Below are 27593 nucleotides of genomic sequence, written 5' to 3'. Positions count from 1 at the left end.
AGCCCTGGGTCAAGGTTCATTAAGGGCAACCCAGGACACAACACAGGGGCCTAAGTGAACACTGAGAAAACAGTTTAAATCAATAAATGTCTTGGGCACCTGCTGCATGCAGCGAGGCACAGAAGATACAATCATGAATGAGGCACATATAGCTCCAAGGTAAACTACCATGAAGAGTGACGATAGCTTTGTGGCATTATTTGGGGACTGGAGAGGTTGACTGAAGCCGCTTCATTACTTTCAGCAACAGGGTGTGGGCACTGGGAAGGCACTGAGCATACAAGAGAACAACGCCTGGGCCCAACTGTTAGAATGCTAAGAAGGAACAGAACTATAATCACCGCCCCCAAAATGCCTTTGCATGAAAAGAAAAAGTGTCTCTGCCTTTAAAAACTTTACTTCCACCCAGGGGCACCTGGGTGGTTCAGTCAGTAAGCATCCGACTTCGGCTCAGGTCATGATCTCGCAGGTTCAGGAGTTCGAGCCCCACGTCAGGCTCTGTGCTGACAGCTCAGAGCCTGGAGCCTGCTTCAGATTCTGTGTCTCCCTCTCTCTCTGCCACTCCCCTGCTGGCACTGTCTCTCTCTCTCTCTCTCTCTCTCTCTTTCTCAAAAATAAACATTAAAAAAAAATTTTTTTAACTTTACTTCCACCTTCCAAAACCCTGTTACAGTAAATAAAAGAAGCCCACTATATCTACAATGTGAATGCCATCCCAGATTGTACAGTGCATAACTGCACAACTGTACATGACGGCCCTGGGCAGAGGCAAGGAAGCTGAACTGGGGGCTGGGAGGGGTCAGGATCTAGGGGTGGAGATGGAGGATCCGGGAGTCCCTGGGCCTTTGGAGACAGAGAATAACTTTTGCTGCACCACTCAGTATGGTAGCCATTTGCCACAAATAGCCATTGAGCCCTTGAAATGTGGCTACTGCAAGTGAGGAACTAAATCTTTAATTTTATTTAATTTTAATTCAAAATGTAAAACGGAAGCAGTATAAAATGTTTCTCCATTAGCCAAAACTTGATTGTTTGGTAGGACATTTTACTTTATCTACTGCACTACATAAGATATTGTATTGCACTGGGGCGCCCGTGGCTCAGTCGGTTGAGGGTCCGACTTTGGCTCAGGTCATGATCTCATAGCCCCTGAGTTCAAGCCCCGCGTCGGGCTCTGTGCTGACAGCTCGGAGCCCGGAGCCTGCTTTGGATTCTGTATCTTCTTCTCTCTCTGCCCCTAACCCACTTGCACTCTGTCTCCGTCTCTCTCAAAAATAAACAAATATTTTTTTTTTAATTTTAAAAAAAAGATACTGTATTGCATTGCAGCGTCCTGCATGTTATTGCTCTTAATCAAGCTCCTGAGTTATTTCTGGTACCTTATTAATAATTAACAATCATTATGTGATTACATGGTGAAATTATAATGTTTCTTATATATTGGGCCGCATAAAATATACTATTAAAATAAATTTCACCTAGTGTGTTTTGCTTGTTTAATGTAGCCAACAGGAACTTTCAAATTATCTGGCTCACAGAATATTTCCATCCAATGGCGCTGCTATAAAGACATCTTAGGATACTCAGGATTCAGGGGCTTGGAGTGATACCCAGAAGAACTGGTTGCTTTCATTTCGTTTGAAGCTGGCCTTCACGGTTTCTTGTAGGTTGTCCATTTCTCTTTACCAGGACAGACAGTAACAAGAGGAGAGGAGCGTAGCTCAGCGTGTATACTCAGTAGAGCTATAAAAGTACCCTCTGGAGTCAGACTGCATTGTTCTCATGTCTGGTTCCACCGCTAAAACCACATCTCCCTGAACCTCTGAGCTCCAGGCTCTTCATCTGAAGAATGTTGGGAATGACCTTGCCCACTCATTGGGTTGTAGGCTGGGTTAAATGAGCTAAGACATGTAAAGAGCTCCACATGGAGCCTGGCACATCATCTGTGATCAAAAACATTAACTATTGGGGGCAGGTGGGGTATTATTTGGGAATAAAGAAGGTGCAAATGAATGGCCTCCCTGTATCACCGAGCTATAAGAGGGCATACCCTTGTCCACACATCTCCTCAGCTTTTATCTTTCTCGACCGAAGCAATCAATGGGGATATTTTACTCAATAGTCCGTGCCACCGATAGGTACATTTGCTTTTCTCTAGGTCTTATGTCTTTAAGGTACACTGATGAAACTATCTTAGATGCTGAAACATGAAAATGGGTAAAATGACATTTCTGAATTATCTGTAACAACACCTAAGATTTAGTTAGCTTTTTTGTTCCAAGTTGTACACTTAGTGAATCTCTTCAGTTAAGAGTTTACAGGGACACCTGGCTGGCTCTGTCGGAACAGCATGCAACTCCTGATCTCAGGGGTCCTGAGTTCTGAATCTTTCTTGAGTAAAAAAACTGGAATGTCCATCTGCATATACACATGGACTCATTTTACCTAAATGCACTCATCACCACTGCATAGACCCGAGACCAGCAGTTCGGCCTTTTAATGTCCCAATATGCTCATGTTGACTGTAAATTTGGAGTTTACACTGTGCACTCCCTCTTCTACATCATTTATTTTTTTAAAAAATAATAATTAGACTAGTTTACTCACATTTGCGTTCTAGGAAATGTTCATCTACGCCAAGCCTTTATTCTGTCTTTACCGACCCCACCTGTTTTGGGGACAAAGCATTTCTCCCAAACTCCCCCTGACTCAATTTATTTAACAGACTGTGTGTGGAGACTTTTCCACATTACTTTGAAAATCACAGTTTATCCCTAGCTTCCATAATTATTTCATGCCCTTCAAGAACTCCACTGAATGTCAAACACAATTCCCCCTTACAAAGGAGTAGCCTATGCCTACCCCCACAAAGGTTGTATTTGCTTAAAAATTGTAATACCCACTTTTCCAACACATACATGCTCATGTAGAATTTATTTTAGACTCCACTAGTTCCACAAAATCCAAGAAAAATTCTGTAGAAGGTACATTAAATTTACCCTCCGATTCTCAGCAAGCTATTATCCTCTACGAGGCTCACTTTTCTCATCTTTAAAACAGGCATAATATAGATGCCCTTTGCTAAACAGAGCAAGCCATGTCATCATACATGAATGTGTATAAAACACTCTGAAAAGCTCAAAGTCCTTTATAAGCATTGGGCCATGAATCTTTCTGAAGTAGACTGTTAATTATGTGTCATTATGCTTTGCTTCCCCTCCTGCTTCCTCTTGCAGTCCAAGAATGGGGAAATGGGTGGGAGGGTTGGAGCTCCTTATAGGTGTGTGATGCCTTCCCCTGCTTACACAAAGGTTCATGAACCCTAGACCAGGTACTGAGGACAAATGTTGTTTCACAGATACCATAACAACCTCTCCACCTTTTGTTACTGATCCCTAGACACTTTTCCTACCACATCCAACAAGATCAAAGGAGGCCATAGACATTACCACCCAGAACACAGCCTCTGCAAATGGACCTGTTGGGTTACTCTGGCTTTGTTATCTGACCTACAACCTAGTACATAACATGGCCTCAATAACTCCAGCTAAACCTTGTGTCTTCACACAAAGTAGATACTGTTGATCTAAAAGTTCAAAATAGAGGATAACGGAAACTTTAGATAACTTGATACAGCTAGTGAACTTTTTCACATTATCATTTTGTGTCCTTCTGACAATGATTAACAGAAGCTAGAAATCCTCAATCCCAGAGTTAAATTTCAAGAAATACTCCCCAAGAAAATAATCCCCAAAAGGGGATAGTATAGCAACACTACTTAGAAAAAAAAAAAGAAAACAACCCCAATTGTACAATTGGGAAGTGCTTCAAAATACCGTTGTATATTCATAGGACAGACTATCACCTACTTATTAAAAATGATAATTATTCCTACAAAAATACCTATATGAAATAATGTTACCCAAAGAACTTTATGCCTGAACTAATTATAACCTCATAAATAATTGTATGTATGTGTCTGTATGTATATACATGTGTGTGTATATACATGTACGTATGTGTATGTATATATGTATATACATACACACACATATATAAAAATTACAGAATTTAGAGTTACATCAACAGTTGCACACAATGCTCCTTACGTTAATTATTTTCTAGAAAGTTGCTGAAGATCTTTTTGAAACTAGACCACTTTCTCACACCATTCACAAAAATAAACTCAAAATGGATAAAGGACCTGAATGTGAGACAGGAAACCATCAAAACCTTAGAGGAGAAAGCAGGAAAAGACCTCTCTGACCTCAGCCGTAGCAATCTCTTACTCGACACATCCCCAAAAGCAAGGGAATTAAAAGCAAAAGTGAATTACTGGGACCTTATGAAGATAAAAAGCTTCTGCACAGCAAAGGAAACAACCAACAAAACTAAAAGGCAACCAACGGAATGGGAAAAGATATTTGCAAATGACATATCGGACAAAGGGCTAGTATCCAAAATCTATAAAGAGCTCACCAAACTCCACACCCGAAAAACAAATAACCCAGTGAAGAAATGGGCAGAAAACATGAATAGACACTTCTCTAAAGAAGACATCCGGATGGCCAACAGGCACATGAAAAGATGTTCAGCGTCGCTCCTTATCAGGGAAATACAAATCAAAACCACACTCAGGTATCACCTCACGCCAGTCAGAGTGGCCAAAATGAACAAATCAGGAGACTATAGATGCTGGAGAGGATGTGGAGAAACGGGAACCCTCTTGCACTGTTGCTGGGAATGCAAATTGGTGCAGCCGCTCTGGAAAACAGTGTGGAGGTTCCTCAGAAAATTAAAAATAGACCTACCCTATGACCCAGCAATAGCACTGCTAGGAATTTATCCAAGGGATACAGGAGTCCTGATGCATAGGGGCACTTGTACCCCAATGTTTATAGCAGCACTCTCAACAATAGCCAAATTATGGAAAGAGCCTAAATGTCCATCAACGGATGAATGGATAAAGAAATTGTGGTTTATATACACAATGGAATACTACGTGGCAATGAGAAAAAATGAAATATGGCGTTTTGTAGCAACGTGGATGGAACTGGAGAGTGTGATGCTAAGTGAAATAAGCCATACAGAGAAAGACAGATACCATATGGTTTCACTCTTATGTGGATCCTGAGAAACTTAACAGGAACCCATGGGGGAGGGGAAGGAAAAAAAAAAAAAAAAAAAAAGAGGTTAGAGTGGGAGAGAGCCAAAGCATAAGAGACTGTTAAAAACTGAGAACAAACTGAGGGTTGATGGGGGGTGGGAGGGAGGAGAGGGTGGGTGATGGGTATTGAGGAGGGCACCTTTTGGGATGAGCACAGGGTGTTGTATGGAAACCAATTTGACAATAAATTTCATATATTAAAAAAAAAAAAAAGTCAAATGATGATAGAGATGACGAAGGGGTGTTCACCAAGATTCTGTCTGGAATGGTTTGGAGTCATTTTTAATTTCTTTATAAGCTTCAGCATTGTTTATATTTTTTAACAATGAATATATGAAACTCTATAAAACAAACAAAAAAAAATGTTTAATGATGGCAGGGAGAATCCAAAGAGCATACTGGGAGTTGAGGAATCCCTGTGGCATCCAGAGATTTATCCTTAGTCTACATGAGGCAGGAGGACGCATCACCAGCTGAGCTCAAAAAGCTCTTTCAGCTACAACCCCAGACCCTATGAATAAGAATTCTTTAATGCAAGACTCCTATAACTGATCTAAATATGTGACAAATAAGTTGACAATCTTTTAAAAAAATTAAAAAGCATTCATACTTAAATTTATATGCCTAACTACATTCATAACTCAGTTAAATTGTATTTCTGTTTATCTGCATAGTTAAAGGATCAGGCATTTTTGTCAGTCAAGGCAGGAAAATAAAAAGAAAGCCAACTGCCTTCTTTGGACCCAAAATAACCCCAATGGTCAAAACTAACTTTACTGCACACTTAAATTATATCTGCAGAAAAATAAACGTTTAAATCACTCCTTTGTAGGGAAAAGAAAAGCCACAATTTCATTTTGGGGGCAGTCATGTGAAGATTCCACATGTTGTGGTTGAAACATAATATTGGGGGATACATGAGGACATAGAGTTTCCAAGGAAATAGTAACAGGAAGACATTGTTGGAACTCTATTCAGGATAAAGAGAAGAAGCTAAAATCTTTTCCTATGCAATCAGGCTAGGGTTTGACAAAAATTAAAGATAAAGGGAGTAGGATATTTGACAGTTCATTAGAAGTATCTCATACAGTAGAAGACAATTTAAAGTCTGTCACTTTGATAATCTATAGCTAATCATTTCAAAAGCTTTTAACCTTCAAGGGGCACGTGGGTGGTTCGGTTAGTTAAGCATCTGACTCTTGATTTTGGCTCAGGTCATGGTCTCATGGTCTGTGAGTTCGAGCTCCATGTCAGGTTCTGCACTGACAAGTGTGGAGCCTTCTTGGGATTCTCTCTCTCTCTCTCTCTCTCTCTCTCTCTCTCTCTCTCTGTCCCTCCCTTGCTCTCTCCCTCAAAACAAATAAATAAACTTAAAAAAAAAAAAGCTTTAACTTTCAAAAACAAATGCCATGTAGTTACATGTCTCTCAAAATTAAATAAACATTTAAATTTTTAAAAAATGTTTCCAATGAGAAATATTTCTAAATAATACAAAAAACAATACACTTGGGGAAACTTAAATGGAATGCTCTATGTTTCAGTCTAGACAGACAGAGTGAAGTGAGAGTCTAATCAAGAATTTAATAGGGAGTCTGAGTGGCTCAGTCGGTTAAGTGTCTGACTTCAGCCCAGGTCATGATCTCACAGTTCATGGGTTCCAGCCCCACACTGGGCTCTATGCTGACAGCTAGGAGCTTGGATTCTGCTTTGGATTCTGTGTCTCCCTCTCTGCCCCTCCCCTACTCATGCTCTGTCTCTCAAGAATAAATAAATATTAAAAAAAAATGTTTTTTAAGTTAATGAATTTAGGTTATTGGGTCCAACTTGAATGATTATGACCAAACATCTTTTTTTCTCCCCTAACTGCCAAGTGTCCACAATTATCTGGAAAAAAATTCATTTGGTACAGTCATCAAGTATTTGTTAGGCATTGCACTCTTCCCTAGGAGAGTTTACAAACTAGCTAAGAAGACGAAAAGAAGTTCAGAGAAGCACTTAACACATTAGAGAAAAACTCTACTGCGCGGGAAGAGAGGTTGCAATGGCTTCCAAGGTTCTACTTAGAAAAGGGAAGGATGGCTGTGGAAGCACAGATGGAAGAATGAGCACTGTAGCTATTCCCACTGGCCAAGTTTTCATTCACAATGGTACCTGGTGGGCTCCAGGTGAATGGTGTTTTCGAACCATCTTATCCTTTACTGTCATCCCCCAGAGAGCAAATCACTCCTGTACCCACTCCAATTAGCAATTGCAAGCACTGGTGTTTTCTGTATTCCCAGTGCAGAGACGCCATCTTGGGAGTACAGAGCTTTGCTTTTTCTGCACAGATAAGATGGTCTGGGAACGATGCTCTTCCTCCTTTAGTGGAAGTTGACTTGTCATCGTTCCTCTGTGTTAAGCATAAAGTCATGCTGATGCTGTCAAGCTACTGGGACAGAAGGCTGCACACTGAATTCAAGCCTAAGGAATGACTCAGTTGGTAAAAGGGGGTTAGGGAAGTTGTGACCATCCATGAGGCACTGGACAGATCAGTCATCTCTGATCAGCCCAGCCAGAAACAGGAACTGGGTGCACATTCCAAGAAAGACATGAGCTTTGAAAGAGGAAGTGAGGATGCTTCTGCTAGTAAAGCAACTGTGTGATAAACTGGCCTCCAGAAGGAAATGATGATAACTTCCATCGAGGCCACATGGCCACCAATGACACCAGGCCTGCCTTTCAGATTAAAACATCTGAAGAGGAGTTTCACTGAAAGGTAATCAGAGGCCAAGGGGATAGAATGAGTCCTCAACAAAGTGAATTGGAGAAATGGAAACAAGGGCTTTATGACCAGTACACTATATATCACCCAAGCTAGGTCTAGAGGGAGATTTTGCCTCCCATGACAACTGTGATTAGTTGGTGGTGGATGCTTAGAGTGGCAGAAGAAGAAATCTGAGGTCTAAACGGGGTTCAGTGAAAGAATATAACTGGACTGGTCAAGGAACGTTTACTGTTGGTAAAGGCAGGAAAACAGCAGCATAACGTCATGGCTGAACCACACTAGTCTCTCAGTGGAGATTGGTGAAGGCACCAATGGCAGATTGAACAAGACCTTCCACCTTCTCTCCCTCCTGAAAACTCAATAAAATGACCAAAAAAAAAAAGATTTTTTTTTCTTTAATGCATAAACCCACAAAGATGGAGGTAACAGAAGAGAAAATAATAAAACATTTTGGTGGGGTGAAGGGAAGTCAAGAAACAACCCGAATGTACGACAGAATCTTCAAAATGCTACATAATGCAAGGCAGTTAGACCCTCTGCGGGGAGAGAGGTGGGCTAAAATAAAGACAACTGAACTTTAAAAAGCAGTTGGATGTCCCATATCTCTTCAGCCTTTCTGAGCAGTTAGGTGATCTCCGCCTGCCTACCCTTGCAAAAACACCTGGAGTGTCTTCCCCACCTCCTCTCCCAGAGAGAGTAAAAGAGGGGGTCTCTGGAATGGGGTGCATCAGGCATGGCTCAGATGTTCTGGAAACACCAAGGAGGGGTTATATAAACATGTGGATGCTGAGACTTCCAGCCTTCTTCTCCACCTAGTTCCCAGATCACTGGCAGCCAAGCTCTCCATCACTGTCCAGGAAAAGAGTGGAAGAGCCTTTTCTGAGGACTCTCAGTGGCCCAAGAGGTAATGACATCAGTTTTGCCAAATAAAACCCCAGCCAGATCACCTGACAGTGAAATTCCCGGTCAACAAGCCCACACACAACTTCAGCTCCTAATCCCTGACTCAAGTGTGAGCAGACAACAAAAGGGTGTGAGGAATATGAGGAAAGTCTCTAACAGGAAAGACAGAGACTTAAATCAACAGACAAGCAACATGGGGAAACTGAGTCTGTGAAGGAAGGAAAACACTTTCAAAAAAATTAAACTCCGCAGAGAGATAAGACAGATGAGACACTGAAACCATAAAATAAAAGCAAGAAATAGATATGGAAGGGGCCAAGGGCAGGCCACCTCCAAATATGCCATTTTGGCATGTTGACTATTTTAAATAAAAGTTACTTAGGAGACAGCCTATGCAGCAAGAACACCAGACCCTCCTCTGTCCCTTGAAAGCGGGAAATAAATCTCCCAAGTGAAAGGTACCCTCCCTGCATCAGGAGGTAAAAAGACTACCTTAATTCCAGAGATGGGAAATTTAGAGCCCAGAAGGTTCTATAAACAACTCTGGTTACTTTTTACTCATTTACTACCACAGCCCAAATTCTGTTTAGAATTCTTTACTAATTGGAGTTCCCAAATTTTCTTTGTCCTGTCAATTCCTCAAAGATTTATTGTCTCTATGTCTAAAAAATATAAAAAACCTGCCTGCTTGCCTGCCTGCCTCATCATCTCTTCAGGTCTCAATTTCATAATTGGGCCTCTGTGCATATGGAATAAAACTGTTTTTTTTTTCTCTTGTTAATCTGTCTGATTTAAATTTAATTCTTAGTCCAGCTAGAAGATCTTGAGGGTAGAGAAGAATTTTTCCTTCCTTTCAATGTACCACACACACACACACACACACACACACACACACACCCTCAGAAAACAAAGAGCTTTTAATTTAAAATATTAAAAATATGATTATACTTATTAAAAACTCAGTGGAAGGATGAGATGATAAAATTGAAAAAAAAAATCACCCCAAAAGCAGAACCAAGAAATTAAAAGACACATATTAGGAAAGAAAATTAGAGGCCTAGTCCAAAATATCTAATATATAAACAATAAGAGTTTTTGAAAGACACATCTCAGAAAATGGAGAGGATGAAATTATCAATGAGTTAATTCAAGAAAACTTCCCAAATTGAAGGGTATAAGTTTCGGGATTCAAAGAGCCCAGCACAATGGATGAAAGCAGACCCATACTAAGGAGGAGCATCATGAAATTTCAGGATTATGGAGGCCAAGAGAAAATTCTATGAACTTCCATGAGGGACTCAGTAGGTTTGTAAACTGTACAGCAAATTACAGCAAAAATTAAGGAATCAGAACAGTTCCGAATTTCTCAATAGCAACACCACAACCTAGAAGGCAATGAAACAATGCTTTCAAATTTTCCATCCTAAAATTCTAAACTATCAATTGTCAGTAGAAAACAGCTATTTAGAGGCATTCACCATCAAGAAAAAAATACATATCCATCCATCTTTTCCAAGAAGCTCCTTGAGAACGTGCTCTATCAAAACAAAGGACTCTACCAAGACAGAGAGGACATGCACTACAGGTTAAGAGGAGAGAAATGATGGGGATCCCCAGAATGATGACGAAAGGAAGTCCTCAGGGTGACAACTGTGTCCCATGTGTAGAGGTGAACTGGTCCATATTAGGGCAAGCCAGGAGGCTCAGGGACAACTTCAGGAAAATGAAATTGGCAGAATACCTGATGCATCTGAGGCAAGTTTCAGAAATCTGGCCAAGAGATTTCTTGGCCAGAGAATTAACGATGAAGACGTAAGAAACTAAGTAAATGAACAAACAAAGCAATGATGAACTCCAAAGAAAACAAAAAGCTGTGCTCTGCTTAGCTATATATATTGATCTAACCAAAATTACTGTTTAACCACTGCAAGGATGGAAAATTAGGGAAGCTGTGGTTGGGTGGGGGAGAGGGGTGAGAGGAAAAAAGGGAGCCACGTCATCCTCTTCCATAGTGGGAAGTCAACAGATAAAGCCTCAAACTGCAAAACTCAAGAAGTAGCAACTATAAGCAACAAATACCAAAATAACCAGCTCAAAGAATTACATGTGGTTGTTTCTAGAAAGAGAGAAATCTAATTTAGATTAAAAGTTTAAAACTAGGGTGCCTGGGTGGCTCAGTCCGGTTAAGCATCCGACTCTTGATTTCAGCTCAGCTCATGATCTCACTTAGTGGTTCGAGCCTGCATCAGGCTCTGCACTCACAGCATGGCACCTGCTTGGGATTCTCTCTGCCCCTCCCCCACTCATGCTTGCTCGCTCTCTCTCTCTCTCTCAAAACTAATAAACATTTTTAAAAAGCTTAAATGTATATACATATATATATGTATATATACATATGTGTATACATATATGTACACATGTGTACATGTGTACATATGTATACATATATGTATATATACATATGTGTATATATGTATGTATATGTGTGTGTATATATGTGTATGTGTATGTATATGTATATATACATACACATATATATATATATTCCATATATATTCCATATATATACATGGAATTTGGCAAAATGCCATCCTTGTTTTTCCCAAACAATAGAAAATGTAATTTTCTAAATCTAGGCCACAATAGCTGTGGTCATCTGAGCTCTAAGCAACCAAATGTGGTGGGAAAGGTAATAGTTATAATCCAACCAAGGAAGGAGTGGTTGATATAGGGCAGAGACAAAAAGGCAAGTCCAGGTGGAGGTAACTAATAAGCCCCCCTCTTCTGGGATTCTTTTCAACAAAGCTATTCTCATGGCATAATCACATAGTACAGGATAATCTTACAATTGCCAACAACCATGAGCTAATTTCACTAACAGACTCCAATGTCCCCTTTACTACACTAATCTGACCAAGGCAGCTGGCCCCTAAAATGATGGATCTGCGTTCAACCTCGCTCCTTTTCACCTCTGTAGACTAAATAACAAGAGAGAATAAGGACTCTAAAACAAGTGACGTTGTCCTCAACAGATATTTACTAAACATCCTCGGGGGACCCAGCACTAGGCTGAGGGTCAACACCCCTGTGCAAACTATGTGGACTTAGTCTCTCTGCCCTGAACAATAAGGTAATTCTCCCTAAGGGTAGGAATCCAGGGAGGGGTGGAGTGGGGTGGAAGCATAAAACCGGAAGAGCCAGGCAGGGAGAGGAGGCACCAACCCAGCCAACCTGGAGGAACCTGTAAGCAGAGGTGTGCTTAGAGACCCAAGGCTCAGTCTCCTAGCACTCTGGATATGCAGAGGAAGGCAGGGAGACCAACAATTCTTCCCCAAGCATAACCCTTCCAACCACCCTGTCAAGGGTCAACTTTACAGAGCAAAGGTTACCATTCTCTGAGCTTGACCATGATTCGATAAAACATAGCCCCTGCCCTTGAGTAACCATCTGCTGAAATAACATGATGACTGGCTTAGTACAGAATAAGTAAACAGGTTAAACGTGCTAGAGCATACATTAGTATTCTGTATTCGTTTCTATTTGGGGAGTTGTGAAAATTTTAGTTCAAAGACCTATGTGGAGCAAAGGTTTTGCCAACTAGAGCACAGCACTGATTTGCATGTGTTTCCAACACTTGCCCTAGACAGTTCCAAAAAGCAAACATACACACCCTTATGGGAAGACTCAAACTCACTAACATAAATACACTGCAGTAAGCACCATGAATTGCCAAGAATAGTGATATATCGATCAGATTAATTGAGGCATGGGGAAAGTATAGGTCTTTCCTAAACCCTGAAAATGTAACTGAACTAAAAAATACTTTCCCGTACATGATGAAAAAATTGCAACATACTTTCTTTTCTCCCTATAAATCATGATATTCCATCCCCCATGTGATTCTTGCCGACTAAGGAACTACCAGGGTCACAAACCAACCTGTTACATCCTAAACTTAATTGGGAAACCCACTGGTTTGTTGAGGTTGTTTTTTCCACCTCAGCTCTTTAGGGGAGACTCATCTCAAAGAGATTAAATTCTCAGAATTTCCTAAAAGGAAAATGGGCACTCACTGGAAAAATACAGGGTATATGCTCAAAACGCTCAACTATTTTGGATAACCTTCAAACTCAGCCACCAGCCCATCCTGTTCCCAGTTGACACTGAGGTCAACTCTTCTAATCAAATATTCCAGTTTCCAAAGAATGGCAACAGATGAGACTGTTTCTGAACCTGGTACACAGAAACACATTATTATTCTTCCTTGAAAAAAAATTTCAGATCAAAAGGAAATTTAGGATCCAAGAAAAGCCCACACTCCCAGGTTAAGATCCTAGTTTTTCCGATACTTGTAGTCACCGAACCCCTGTTTTCAAGATTCAAACAATTTCCCAGATTTAAAAAAAAAAAAAAGTGAATTTGGTGGGGTGAGGCACTCGGACACGTACAACTGTGGAATGTCTCCGTCGATGGTGCCAACTTTCAATGGAGGCTGTGCTGCCACCCAGAGAGGACGAACCAACCTGGCTGCGCAGCTGGGAAGCGAACCCAACGCTGAACTTGCCGCGGGGCGGCCTGAGCCCTGGGACCCGAAAAGAAAGGGGGCGGGGGCTCCTCCGGAGAGGCCAGCGCCTGAACTCGAGAGGCCGGGAGGCGCGGGCCGCCGGGAAGGTGCGACTCCGCGGGAGCGCGCACCTGTCCCTTCTTCCCGGACCCAAGGGGACCGGGTCCCTCACCTGGCGTGGCGGGCCCGCGCTCACCACGCCGCGTTAGGGATAAAATCTTCCTCATCCCAGGAAGGCCAGTCTTTGGGCTCGTGGAAGCCACCTCTCGCCTCGCGCCGGTCCCGACCCTTTCCTGCCCGGATCCCCGCAGTCCCGGGGCCGGCCCGGCCAACCCGCGCGCGCGGCCTCCTTACCTGGCTGGAGCCCGCGGGGTGCGCTGAGCCGCCGACAGTGTGAAGTCCCGCGGGCGCCGCGGAGTTCGGAGCCCGGAGCCCGCAGCCCGCAGGCCCCACCCCCGCCCCGCCCCGCTCCGCTCGCTCCGCCCCCGCTCGCTTCTGCCCGCAGCAACCGGTTCCCACGAGCCCTGGGGCGGTTTTGAGACTGGAGGCGGGAGTGGGTTGGACGCGCGTCCCGGCTCCTGAGACCCAGCTGGAGTTTCAGGTAAGTCGGAGGAGCGTCCCTTGTGTCCCCAGCGCGGCGCTGGGCTTCCCTAGGCCCAGACTTCCTACCCCGGGAGAAACGCCCCGCGAGGTTTGGGACATCCCCGGCCCCGGGAGAACCCCGAGCAGTGCCACCTGTGGGTGACTGGGGACTCTGTCGGAACTAGGAACCGCACCTCCCCTTCCGCTAAGCGGTGGCGGGCCAGGTGGATGGCACGGTGCAGTGGAGCGAAGCAAGAGTTTTATGAAAAGAGTAAGTCTTTTTCTGTCAAACCTGAGGCATCGGAGCACATCTGATACACTTACAAGGTCACGTGCATTGACTGTTAATGTATTAACACTTGCCTCACTCACTGGAAAGTAGAAAACAGCACCTATGTAAGACTTACGGTGTGCCAGGCTCTGTTTTGGTACTTTACATGTATTAACATTTCTATAAAGTATATGCTATATCAGAATCCCCCGTTTTACATGTGGTGAAAGTGAGGCACAGAGAAGTTACATAACCAACCTCATGTCGCTCAGCATAGTAAGCTGAAAAGCTGGGATCTAAATCCAGATCGTCCTCCTCTGGAGTCTGCCCTCTAAACCACTGCCATCCTGACACCAGAATCTGAGTGTCCACCGTGTGCAGGGAACTGTTACAGGCCCGGGGAAAACAAGAGGAGGGCTCTGCCCTCAAAGGAGCTTGTATTCTAGTTTGGGGGGAAAAAAGACAAGAAGCAAGTTCAAAATGAAACCACTGCACATATGAGATGTGTTGACTATAGTCATACAGCAGGGTGGTGGCATTGAGAGTGATGGGGAGAGGGAGGCTACTTTCCACCTGGTCATCCTAGAGACTCCTCTGGGAAGGTGACAGTGGAGCTGGGCGCTGAACAAGGGCACAGGCAGTCAACCCTGAAGATGAAGCTAAGGGAAGGCAAGTACATTAATAGTTACAAGCTCATGCTTATGTGGGACTCTCCTTCAAGCATACAATAAACCCTAAGAAGTCTGACAAGATTTCATTTCACAGGGGGAAAAAAAATACAAAAAAAACTAAAGGTTGGGAAGTTTAATAACTCGGCTAAGTCATTAGTTAGGAAAGGGGAGGGATGGGAAGAGAGCACAAGGCCTTCTGGTTCCAAACCCTCCCTCCCTCTTGTGGGGGCCTTGAGCATAATGACCTGCACTCAGAATGAATCTAGTAAAATTTCTCTTTTGTGATCCACTGTTTCGTCCCAGCCCCCATTTCTCCTGCCTCTTACCCATTCAGAAACTACTGTTGACTAGTCAACATAATTTCCTCCAGAGCAGGTGTTCTTTGAGGGAGCAGACGTAAGGAACCTTCTGAAATTGTATGCAAAACAAAACAGAACAAAAAAATTGTGTGTGTGTGTGTGTGTGTGGAAAGAGAGTTATAATTATTTGTTATAGTAATAAAGTTGGTTTTCTCCAATAAAAACTCATACACACACACACACACACACACACACACACACACACACACACACACACTTAACACTTCCATCAAATGGACTGACGCCCAAAGGTAGGAGAGCCACTGTCTTAAGGGGTTAACTGATGTCGTGGTGACCAAACAAACTGATTTCCAAATCACTTTGCCTGTGCTCGCCAGGTGACTCTGGTGGCTCCTATTTCTGACTTAATGGAAATGAGATTTTCAAAGTTGATGAAGTCTGACTGAAAGGGCAACAAACCCAGACCCTTCTTACCCCTTCATAAAGTTTAAAAATAAAAAAGACAGTAAAATGTCTATATCACCTGTCTTAATTCTCAAAACCAGGGAGAACTGATCTGTGAACAGAATATCCCAGTAACAGAATTCATTATCAGTGATAGTTGGGGTAGTTTCCATAATGTTTTGCTGTTGCCTAAAAGAAGACACTCATTATGTTCTCAATTTAGGTAGGTGGCTGCCACAGGTATATCATACCCAAAGCATGTAGTATAGAGTACTGGCGGTTGTTTTCAGTGGAGTGTTGATAAAAAGAGAAACAGAGATAAAGACAGCAAGAGAGGCTTTTATAGAACTTTAGCTATACTGATGAAAAGGTGTAAAACTGAACTCAGGATGTGGTGGGCTAAAAAAAAAAAAAAAGTTTAATCTCTATTATTTCTTATGTGAAAAGTTCAGTAGTTTTAATAGAAAACAGAAAACAAAGTTGAAGCCTATATAACTCAGACTTCCTCCTTCTGTTTCCAAACAGAAGATTCCAACCGCATCATTACTGTCTTCTTTATTTTAAAATAATGCTGAGGTACAAAAAAAACAAAGGCATTTATGTAGACTTCTTACAGACAAGGACTTCCTTCTTACAAGATATCCCCGTGACTTCTGTAAAATTTGTATGTTTGGATGACCAGTATCAGGTTGACATAATTTTAGTTCCTTGAGAGAAAAAAATACCTCTTTTTAACTTGCACAAAGATTCCACATTGTGCATTAAAAGACACTGAATTGGAAGGTTTATAAATAAAATGTTTGTATTTGGAGCTTATCACACTTTTTTTTAAGTCTCTGGCTTTCTTTTATAACTTTCTTCCTACCCACAAGGGACCTGACCCACCCTACATGAATAACACATGTTTGTTGAATGAATGAATGATGAAAACAATGATGATAATACTATAGACCTTATCAGTTCTTTATCAGGAGTCTGTTCCTACATGAAAATGACTTCGCTGGGGTAATATGATATGTCTGCTTCTCTTTCCATCATGTACTGAAAGTAGTTGCTTCTTTGGAACGATGTAGAAGGAAAGAAAGAGTTTTGTGGGGTTTTTGTTTGTATTTTGTATTTAAGTATGCTCCACACCCAACATGGAGCTTGAACTCACAACCCTGAGATCAAGAGTTGCACGCTCTAGCTACTGAGGCATTGAGGCACCTCCTGTAAGAAGGAGTTTTAAGTTTATTTATTAATTGGGGGGGGGAGGGGTGTAGGGGCAGAGAGAGAGAGAGAGAGAGAGAGAGAGAGAGAGAATCCCAAGCAGGCTCCATGCTGTCAATGCAGAGCCCAACATGGGGCTCCATCTGCCGAACCATGAGATCATGACCTGAGCTGAAATCAAGAGTTGAACACTTAACCAACTGAGCCACTCAGGCGCCCCATGGAGTTTTAAATGTTGGACACAAAATCAAGAATTATACTCCTAGGAACAGTTGCTAAATGAATCATTCAAAAGAAAGAAAAAGCATCGTATACAAAGCATGATTTTGAGATCATAACTAAAAATAATACAATAACTAAATGCCCAATAACAAGGAAATGTTTAAGCCAAAACTATCGACAGTATGGAATGTCAGGCTGTCACTAAAAATAGTATCTAGGTTAGGGGCACCTGGGTGGCTCACTCTGTTAAGTGTCCAACTCTTGGTTTCGGCTCAGGTCATGATCTCATGGCTTCGTGGGATCAAGCCCCGCATCGGACTCTGTGCTGGTAGTGCAGAGCCTGCTTGGGATTCTCTCTCTCGCTCCCTCTTTTCCCCTCCCTCACTTGTGCTGCCTCTTTCTCTCTCAAAATAAATAAATGGATAAAATTTTTTTTTAAAAGTATCTAAGTTAATAATATAGGAATGTAGAGGAAAACTTATGAACATTAAATGAAAAAAGTAGAATACAGTGCTTTATGTATCCTATGATTGTTTTATGTTTTATTATTGCAATTAAATAAAAATTATGTGCATAGAAAATTGTTGGGTTGAAAATAAGAAAAGTGACTAATAGTTTTTGAGGGCTTCCTGTGTGCCAGGATTCGTTTTCAGTACATTAGATTAATTCATCTAATTTTCACAACAGCTGTGTGAGGTAGGTACAGTTATTATTTCTGCTTTACGGATGAGGAGACTGAAGCAGAGAAGATCTCAGTAATTTGCCCAAAGTCACACAGCTAGTGAGTGGCAAAGCTAGGAAGTGAATATAAAGCAGTAGGAGGACTCTGGATTTTGCACGCTTAAACCATGCAAGTGTGCCAGAGAAAATAAAGGTTTAATCATGGATCATGGGTTTAAAAACAAAAAACAATTCCTTGTATAATGTTTTTATGTTGATTTAATAGTAATCAAAAACTTTTTAAATTGCAGAGTCAGAAAAGAAGGCACAGATGTAAAACCAGTTTACATTCAGAAGAAACAGAATCAAAGGTAAAGATGAGAAACATACTGAGTGAAACCCTCAGGGTTTGACCAGTTTGTGTTTGGGATTAGGATCTAAATAGTGTTTCAAATGGGTACAGTATAGGAGCGCCTGGGTGGCTCAGTCGGTTAAGCCTCCAACTTCAGTTCACAGCTCGTGAGTTTGAGCCCTGCGTCGGGCTCTGTGCTGACACCTCAGAGCCTGGGGCCTGCTTCAGATTCTGTGTCTCCCTCTCTCTCTGCCCCTCCCCTGCTCACTCTGTCTCTCTCTCTCTCTTTCTCTCTCTCTCTCTCTCAAAAATAAACAAAATAATTCAAAATAAATAAACATTTTTAAAATTTTTTAATTAAAAAATGGGTACAGTGTATCCACGACTTGATAGTTCATGAGAATTGAGATAAAATGAGCTATGTCGTATCAAATGTTATATTATTATAAGTATGAATAAAAAGTATACTATGCCCTGATGTCTTGCACTTGCTGTTTCTTCTGCCTAGAATGCTCTCTACCTAGCTGCCTCCTCAACAATGACAGTCGGGAAAATGTGACCATCACTGCATTAGCAGAAAGCCGAGAAACCATTGGTGAACCGTCCCGACAAACTCCCTGTTATGGTGGAGCTTACATTCTGGTGAAAAGGTCAGTCCTTTAAAATTTTAGCTTCAAAATTTTAACTGCAAATTAACAGCATCCCCTCTTGGCAGGTGAATAACGACCCCCAGAGATGTCCACATCTTAAATCCCCAGAACCCAGGAATCTGTTAACCTATATGATAAAAGGAACATTGTAGATGTGAGTAAGTGAAGGATCTTAAAATAGGTAGATTATTGTGGACTATCCAGATGAGCCCAGTGTAGGACTCACAAGAGTCCTACAAGAGGGAAGCAGGAGAAGCAGGAGCTTCAGAGTCAGAAAAGGGGACGTGATGAGAGAAACAGAGGACAGAGAGCAGGGGAAAGGTTGGAAGATGCTACACGGCTTGCTTTGAAGACGAAGGGACTGCAAGCCAAGGAATCCAGGCAGCTTGGAGAAGCTGACAAAGGCAAGGAAACAGATTCTGCCCTAGAGCCTCCAGAGGGAACCGGCCCTACTGACAACTTGATGTTAGCCCAGTGAAACTGCTTTCGGACTGCTGACCTCTAGAGCTGTACGAGAACACATTTGTGTTGTTGTAAAGCGGTAAGTTTGTGATAATATGTTCCAGCAGCAGTAGGAAACTAATAGAGCCCTTAGTAGGAGTTTACTTTTCCCTTGTCTATAAAAAGTCAGTGTCACAATGGCATAGTGTCAGGGCCCGAGCTCCTTCCGTCTTTTCATGTAGGTGAAACAACCTGGGCAGAAATAGGAATATCTCCAGAGACTCCTGATTTGGGCATCAGGCCATGTTATCACCCACGTCAGTGTTTCTCAAACTGGAGTAAAGTAGAAAGCCCTTATAAACAAAACATTTTTTTTTTTTAACTTTATTTAAGTCCAAGTTAGTTGGGGCACCTGGGTGGCTCAGACAGTTAAGCGTCTGACTTGGGCTCGGGTCATGATCTCACAGTTCGTGAGTTCAAGCCCCCACATCAGACTCTGTGCAGACCGCTCAGAGCCTGCAGCCTGCTTTGGATTCTGTGTCTCCCTCTCTGTCTGCCCCCTCCACCATTCGCGCTCTGTCTCTCAAAAATGAATAAACATTAATAAATAAATGAATCTAAGTTAATTAACATATAGGGTAATAATGGTTTCATGAGTAGAATTTAGTGACTCATCACTTACATATAACATCCAGTGCTCATCACAAGTGCCCTCCTTAGTACCCATCACCCGTTTTGCCCATCCCCCACCCACCGCCCCTCCAAAAACCCTCAGTTTGTTCTCTGCATTCAAAAGTCTCTTATGGTTGCCTCCCTCTCTGTTTTTTTTTATCTTATTTTTCCTTCCCTTCCCCTATGTTCATCTGTTTTGTTTCTTAAATTCCACATATGAGTGAAATTATGTCGTATTTATCTTTCTCTGACTGACTTATTTCACTTAGCATAATATACTCTAGTTCCATCCATGTTGTTGCAAATGGCAAGATTTCATTCTTTTTCATCTCTGAGTAATATTTCATTGTATATATATATATATATATATACCACATCTTCTTTATCTATTCATCAGTTGGTGGACATTTGGGCTCTGTCCGTAATTTGCCTATTGTTGATAGTACTGCTATAAACATTGGGGTGCCTGGGCCACTTCGAATCAGCATTTTTGCATCCTTGGATAAATACCTAGTAGTGCAATTGCTGGGTTGTAGGGTCCTCTATTTTTAATTTTTTGAGGAATCTCCATACTGTTTTCCAGAGTGACTGCACCAGTTTGCATTCCCACCAGCAGTTCAAAAGTGTTCCCCTTTCTGCATATCCTGGCCAACATTATTGTTTCCTGATCTGTTAATTTTAGCCATTCTGACTGGTGTGAGGTGACATCTCATTTTGGTTTTGATTTGTATTTCCCTGATGATGAGTGATGTGGAGCATCTGTTCATGTTGAGAGTCTTTAATGTTAGCCATCTGGATGTCTTCTATGGAAAAGCATCTGTTGGGGCACCTGGGTGGCTCAGTTGGTTAAAGCTCAGGTCATGATCTCACAGTTCGTGGGTTTGAGCCCCATGTCAGGCTCTGTGCTGACAGCTCAGAGCCTGGAGCCTGCTTCTGATTCTGTGTCTCCCTCTCTATCTGCCCCTCCCCCGTTCATGCTCTGTCTCTCTGTGTCTCAAAAATAAATAAAAACATTAAAAAAAAAAAAAAAAGAAACATGTCTGTTCATGTCTTTGCCCGCTTTGTCACTATAAACAAAACATTTTCATCCTAATTTACTTAACTATATGTAAATATAAAACTTGTTATACATTATTCATGTATATAGTATTTTATACATATTTAAAACCAAAATGGATTTACACAATAAATTCAAACAAGAATACAAAACCAATTATTGAGACCACACATATCCCCACACTGTAGTGTCACTGGAAGTCACGTGGGGAGCAGTAACAGGAAATTCCTATCCCTCTCAGCCAGGGAGGTGTCACTGAAAACCAGGAGAGAAGTGGAACTTCCAACCCCACCTAGCAGTAATGGGAAGCACCTCCCTTGACTGTCAATGGAGGAAGAGTGGGAAACCCGAACTTCTAACTCCAACTGGTACCTGGTAGAGACAGTGCCCCTCCACCTTCCTCTGCCAAAGTAGTGTCAGAAGAAGCCAGATAAAACAAAGGCTTAAATACAATCCCGAATCTCATAATATAATTCCCCAAATGTCCTGGTTTCAATTGAAATAACTTACTATATCAAGAAACAAGATCTCAAACTGAATTTTTAAAAAAGGTAATTAATAGACACCAACACCAAGATTACAGAGAGGTTAGAATTTTGTGAAAAAGATTTTAAAGCAACCATCATAAAACTGATTCAATGAGCAGTTACACACACACTTGAAACAAATATTTTTTTATATAGAAAATCTCAGCAAAGAAGTAGAAGGCCTAAAAATTCACCAAATGGAAATTTTAGAACTGAAAATACAAAACCTAAAGTTTTAAAATTCCATGGATAGACTTCAGCAGGATGCATGAAATATAGGAATTCAGTGAACTGGAGAGAGCAATAGAAGTTACTCAGTCTGAACAAACAAAAACAAAACAAAGCAAATCCATGAACAATCCTCTGGGACCATAACAAAAGATCTTCCACTTGTGTCTTCAGAGTATTAGTAGAGGAGAAAGAGAGCAGGGCTGAAAAAGCACTGCAAAAATAATAGCTGAAAACTTTCCATATTTTACAAAATCTGTAAACCTACAGATCGAGAAGTTAAGCAAACTTCACACAGGATAAAGGCAAAGAAATCCATGCTAAGACACATCATAGTCAAACTTCTTAAAACTAAAGACAAAAAAAAAAAAATCTTAAAACCAGTGAGTCATAACATCTTACCTATGGAAGGAAAACAAATCGAATGGCAGCTGATTTCTTAACAGAAACCGTGCAGAAGGAAGTAGCACAACAGTTTTCAGTGTTAAAGTAAAATAATGGCCAGCCAGCCTACAATCCTATACCCACCAAAAATATCCTTCAAAAATGAAGGAGAGGGGTGCCTGGCTGGCTCAGTTGGAAGAGCATACAACTCTTGATCTCAGGGTTGTGAGATCGAAACCCATGTTGGGTGTAGAGATTACTAAAAAATAAATAAACAAACTTTTAAAAAAGTGAATCAAGTCATTCTCAGGTAGTGGAAAATTAAGATAACTTGTCATCAGCCAACTCACCCTAAAAGAATGGCTAATGGAAGTTCTCCAAACAAAAAGGAATCAGAAAAAGAAGATATCTTGGAATATCAGTGATGAAGAGAGAACACAGTAAGTAAAAATATTGGTAAAGACAATAGATTTTCCCTCTCCTCTTCCTTTTTCTGAATTACAATGGATAGTTGAAGCAAAAATTGTAACATTGTCCAAATGGTTCTAAAAGTATGAAAGAAATATTTAGGACAATTTTAAATAAAAGAGGGTAAATGTACGTAAAGGGAGCTAAAGTTTATTTTTTTTATGTTTATTTATTTTGAGAGAGAATGCGTGTGAGAGAGGGGGTAGGGAAGAGAGAGAGGGAGAAAGAATCCCAAGCAGGCTCTGCACTGTCAGCATGGAGCCTGGTATGGGGCTCGAACTCACAAACTGAGATCATGACCTGAGCCAAAATAAAGAGTCAGGTGCTTAACCAATTGAACAGTCAGCATCCCAGGGAAATAAAGTTTCTATATTTTCTTCAAACTGATAACATAATGATACCAGTAGAAGCTGGTATGTGTGTGTGTGTGTATATATATATATATATATACACATCTATATATGTGTATATATATATGTATATATGTATATATATAATGTAAAACCTAGAGCATCCACTAAAAAAAAAGCTATACAAAGAAATTTATACTCAAAATTACTATATTTTTTAAATTTTTTATGATAGGTGGTTTTTTTAAAGTTTTATTTATTTAAGTAGTCTCTATACCCAACATGGGGCTCAAACTCAGAACCCCAAGATCAAGAGTTACATGCCCCTCCACCTGAGCCAGCTAGGTGCCCCTCAAAATTACTATATTTAAATTGGAATTGTAAAGACATCTCTTTCTCAACAATTGATAGAACAAGTAGACAGAAAACCAGCAAGGATATAGAAAAATTCCCAACAACACCATCAACCTACAGGATCTAATTGACACTTGGCAGGATTCTCCACCCTATAGTGGAATACACATCCTTTTCAAGTGTCCATGGAACATGTACCAAGGTAGATCATACCCTGGGCCATAAAACAAACTACAACAAATTCAAAATAATTGAATTCATACAGAATATGTTCTGATCACTATAAAATTAAACCAGAAATCAGTATCAGAAAGATACCAGGCAAATCTCCAAACAAACAGGAAACTAAACAATGCATTTGTGAATAATTCATGTATCAAAGAGGAAATCATAAGGGAAAACAAAAAATGATCTAAGTGGAATCAAAATAAACAACACATCAAAATTTGTGGAACAACATTTCAAAATTTGTGGGACACAGCTAAACAGTGCAGAGAACTTTATAGCAGTAAATGCATCCATTAGAAAATGGGAAAATTCTCAAATCAATAATCTAAGCTCCCATTTTAAGAACCTAGAAAAAGAAGAGCAATATAAATCCAAAGCAAATGGAAGCAAATAATAAAAACAAAAGTAGAAATCAATGCAATTGAAAACCAAAAACCAATGGAGAAAATCAATGAAAGAGCTGGTTCTTTAGAAAGATTAATAAAACTGACAAACATCTAGGAAAACTCAAAGATAAATAGAAAAGATGGAAGTTACCAGTGTCAGGAATGAAACAGGGCAGAATCATTACACACCATTCCAACATCAAAAAGATGGTACCCCACGTCAGGCACCATGCTGTGTGGAGCCTGCTTAGGATTCTCTCTCTCTCTCTCTCTCTCTCTCTCTCTCTCTCTCTCTGTCTCTCTCTCTCTGTGTGTGTGTGTGTGTGTGTGTGTGTGTCTCCCTCTCCTTCTCCTTCTGCCCCTCTCCCCTGTCTCTCTCTCTCAACACAAAATTTTCAAAAAAATTAAAAATTAAAAAATGATGATAAATGAACATTACAAACAAATCTATACGTATAATTTTTAGTTGAAAAATAATTGAATATTCGTTGCAGGTACACAACAGAATGACTCAGTATTTGTATATATTGTAAAATTATCACCACAAAAAGTCTAATTAACATCCATCACCATTACATAATTACAAATTTTTTTTCAACGCACATAAATTTGACAATTTATTTGAAATAGATTAATCCTTAAAAAGTACAAATGACTACAACTCACCCAGTATGAAATAAGTCGGAAAACCTGTAACTGTTAAGGACTGAAGACGTAATTTTAGAACTCCCCGGGGCACCTGGGTGCCTCAGTCATTTAAACATCTGACTTTGGCTGAGGTCATGATCTCAGGTTCCTGAGCACCAGCCCACTTCAGGTGAGCACAAGCCCCACTTTGGGTGAGCCCCGCTTTTCTCTCTCTCTCCCTCTCCCTCTCTCTCTCTCTCTCTCCCTCAGGGAATTCTCTCTCTCTCTCCCTTTCTCTCTTCACCCTCACTTACTGCGCCCTCTCTCTGTCTCTCAAAAATAAGTTAATTAATTAATTAATTAAAAATAAAACTCCCCCAAATGAAATCTTCAGACCAAATGGTTTTGCTGGAAAATTCTAACAAATGTTTGAAGAATTAACATTTAATTCTTCACAATGTCCACCAGAAAATAGAAGAAGAAAGGACCCTTCCCAATTCATTTTATAAAGCTAGTATTACCCTAATGCCAAAACCAGAGAACAACAGTACCAGAAAGGAAAACTGCAGACCAATATTCTTCATGGATATAGACATAAAATTTTTTTTAATTTTTTTTAAAATTTATTTTGAGAATGAGAGAGGCATGGGGTGGAGGGGCAGAGAGAGAGGGAGAGAGAATCCCAAGCAGGCTCTACACTGCAGCACAGAGCCCATCGTGGGGCTTGAACCCACGAACCATGAGACCATGACCTGAGCCAAAACCAAGAGTTGGATGCTCAACCAACTGAGCCACCAGGTGCCCCTGACATTAAAATTTTTAGCAAAATAATATTAAATAGAACTCAGTTAAAAAGAATTATACACTATGACCAAGTGGGGTTTGTTCCAGAACTGTAAGACTGCTTCAGTATTTGAAAAACAAGGGCAAAAATTTTGTACTGTGCAAAACATTTTGAAGTTAAAAAGTTGAACATATAATTAAGATATGAGCCAGCAGTTCCACTCCTAGGTGTATACCCCAAAGAATTGAGAACAAGTACTCAAACAAATACATGTCTACAAATGCTCATTGCAGTATTATTCAAATAGCCAAAAAATGAACACCACCCAAATGTCCATCAGCTGATAAACAGATAAACAAAATATCATATATATATACACACACACACACACACACACAGTGGATTATTATTCTACCATTAAAAGAAATGAAGAACTGATATACACTACAACATAGATGAACCTTGAAAACATGATGCTAAGTGAAAGAAGCCAGGCACAGAAGGCCACATGCTGTACTCATTTCATTTATATGAAATGTCCAGCATAGGGAAACCCATAGAGACAGAAAAGAGATTAGTGCTTGCCAGGGGATAGAGGGAGGGAGGGAATTTAGGGCTAACTGCTAATAGGAATGGGGTTTCTTTTCGGGGTGATGGAAATGTTGGGGAATTAGATGGTCGTAATGGTTATACAACAATAGTGTATACAATTTTAAAGAACCCTGAAGTCTACAGTTTAAAATGGTGATTTTTTTAAATTTAATTTTATTTTTTTAACGTTTATTTATTTTTGAGACAGGGAGAGACAGCGTGAATGGGGAAGGGTCAGAGAGAGAGGGAGACACAGAATCTGAAACAGGCTCCAGGCTCCGAGCTGTCAGCACAGAATCCAACGCGGGGCTCGAACTCACGGACCGCGAGATCATGACCTGAGCCGAAGTCGGATGCTCAACCGACTGAGCCACCCAGGCGCCCCTAAAATGGTGAATTTTAAGTTATGTGAATTATGTCTCAATTAAATAAAACTTCTGCTTTGTGAAAGTCCCTGTTAAGAGGATAAAAAGACAGGCTGCAGACTGAGAGAAATTATGTACAAGCTATGTATCTGATAAAGACTAGTATCTAGTCTATATCAGTATCTAGTCTAGACTAGTATCTAGGCTATATAAAGAGCTCTCAAAACTCAACAGCACAACAAAATAAACAATCCAATTAGAAAAATGGAGGGGCGCCTGGGTGGCACAGTGGGTTCAGCGTCCAACTTCTACTCAGGTCATGATGTCATGGCTCATGAGTTTAAGCCCTGCATCAAGCTCTATGCTAACAGCTCAGAGTCTGGAGCCTGCTTCAGATTCTGTGTCTCCCTTTCTCCGATCCCCTCCCCTGCTCGTACTCTGTCTCTCCTTAAAAAAGAAAAAATGGGCAAAAGACATGAAGAGATATTTCACTGAACAGCATATACAGATAGCAAATAAACACATGAAAAGATCTTCAACATTATTCAATGCTTGGTAAATGCAAATAAAAATTACAATGAGATATCACTAAACAACTATCAGAATGGCTGAAATAAAACATAATGACAACATCAAATGCAAGTAACGATGGAGAGAAATTTGATCACTCATACACTGTGATTGGGAATGTAAAATGTTAGAGCTATTCAGGAAAATGGTCTGGCAGCTCCTTTAAAAATCAAACCTTCAACTATCCTATGACCCAACAATTGTTCTTAGGCGTTTGTCCTAGAGAAATGAACTTAACTTCACACAAAAACCTATACTCCAAGTTTATAGTAGCTTTCTTTATAATAGTCAAAACCTGGGAAAACCCTATGTCCTTCAGCGGGTTAAAATAGTTAAACTGTAGTTCATCATACTAACAGCAACAAAAAGAAACCAATGATACACTCAACTGATACACCCAACAATCTGGATAAATCTCCAGAAAATTATGCGGAGTGAAAAGAGCCAATAAAAATGATTGCATAGTATGTAATTCCATTTATATAACATTCTAGAAATAACAAAATTGTAGAAATGGAGAGCAGATTAGTGGTTACTAGGTATTAATAAGGGAGATGGGCAGAACACCATAGATATGGCTATAAAGGGACAATACTCGGGATCCTCATGGAGATGGAAATACTGTATTGATTGTATCAACATCAGAATCCTGCTTGTGATATTTTACTATATAGTTTTGCAAGATGTTACCAATGGAGGAAACTGGGAAATATGAAATCTCTTTATAGTTTTGTCCCATAACTACATGTGAATCTATAATTAACTCAAAATTAAAAGTTGAA

At 40.6% G+C, this 27593-nt stretch overlaps 1 protein-coding gene and 1 long non-coding RNA gene across 3 annotated transcripts in view; one reads left to right on the top strand and one right to left on the bottom strand.

The window, feature by feature from the left end:
- TEC (tec protein tyrosine kinase) overlaps positions 1–13816 on the bottom strand; it is a 127227-nt gene extending 113411 nt beyond the window's left edge. Inside the window, exon 1 of the mRNA XM_030313905.1 lies at positions 13753–13816. The gene's annotated coding sequence lies outside the window, so the exon portion shown is untranslated. The remainder of the gene's footprint in view (positions 1–13752) is intronic.
- A 78-nt stretch (positions 13817–13894) lies between these two features.
- Positions 13895–26123, top strand: LOC116738042. 2 transcript variants are annotated; one of them, XR_004343583.1, is made up of 4 exons: positions 13895–13999; positions 18089–18148; positions 18638–18779; positions 26085–26123. It is a non-coding gene; the product is annotated as an uncharacterized LOC116738042 (long non-coding RNA). The 2 variants fall into 2 exon arrangements; XR_004343584.1 differs by lacking the exon at positions 18089–18148.
- Positions 26124–27593: the final 1470 nt, after the last annotated feature.

The sequence above is a fragment of the Lynx canadensis genome, chromosome B1, assembly GCF_007474595.2.
Source record: "Lynx canadensis isolate LIC74 chromosome B1, mLynCan4.pri.v2, whole genome shotgun sequence".
NCBI classification, from domain to species: domain Eukaryota; kingdom Metazoa; phylum Chordata; class Mammalia; order Carnivora; family Felidae; genus Lynx; species Lynx canadensis.
The sequence above is the reverse complement of the archived record's forward strand: the minus strand, read 5'-3'. Positions and strand labels throughout refer to the sequence as shown.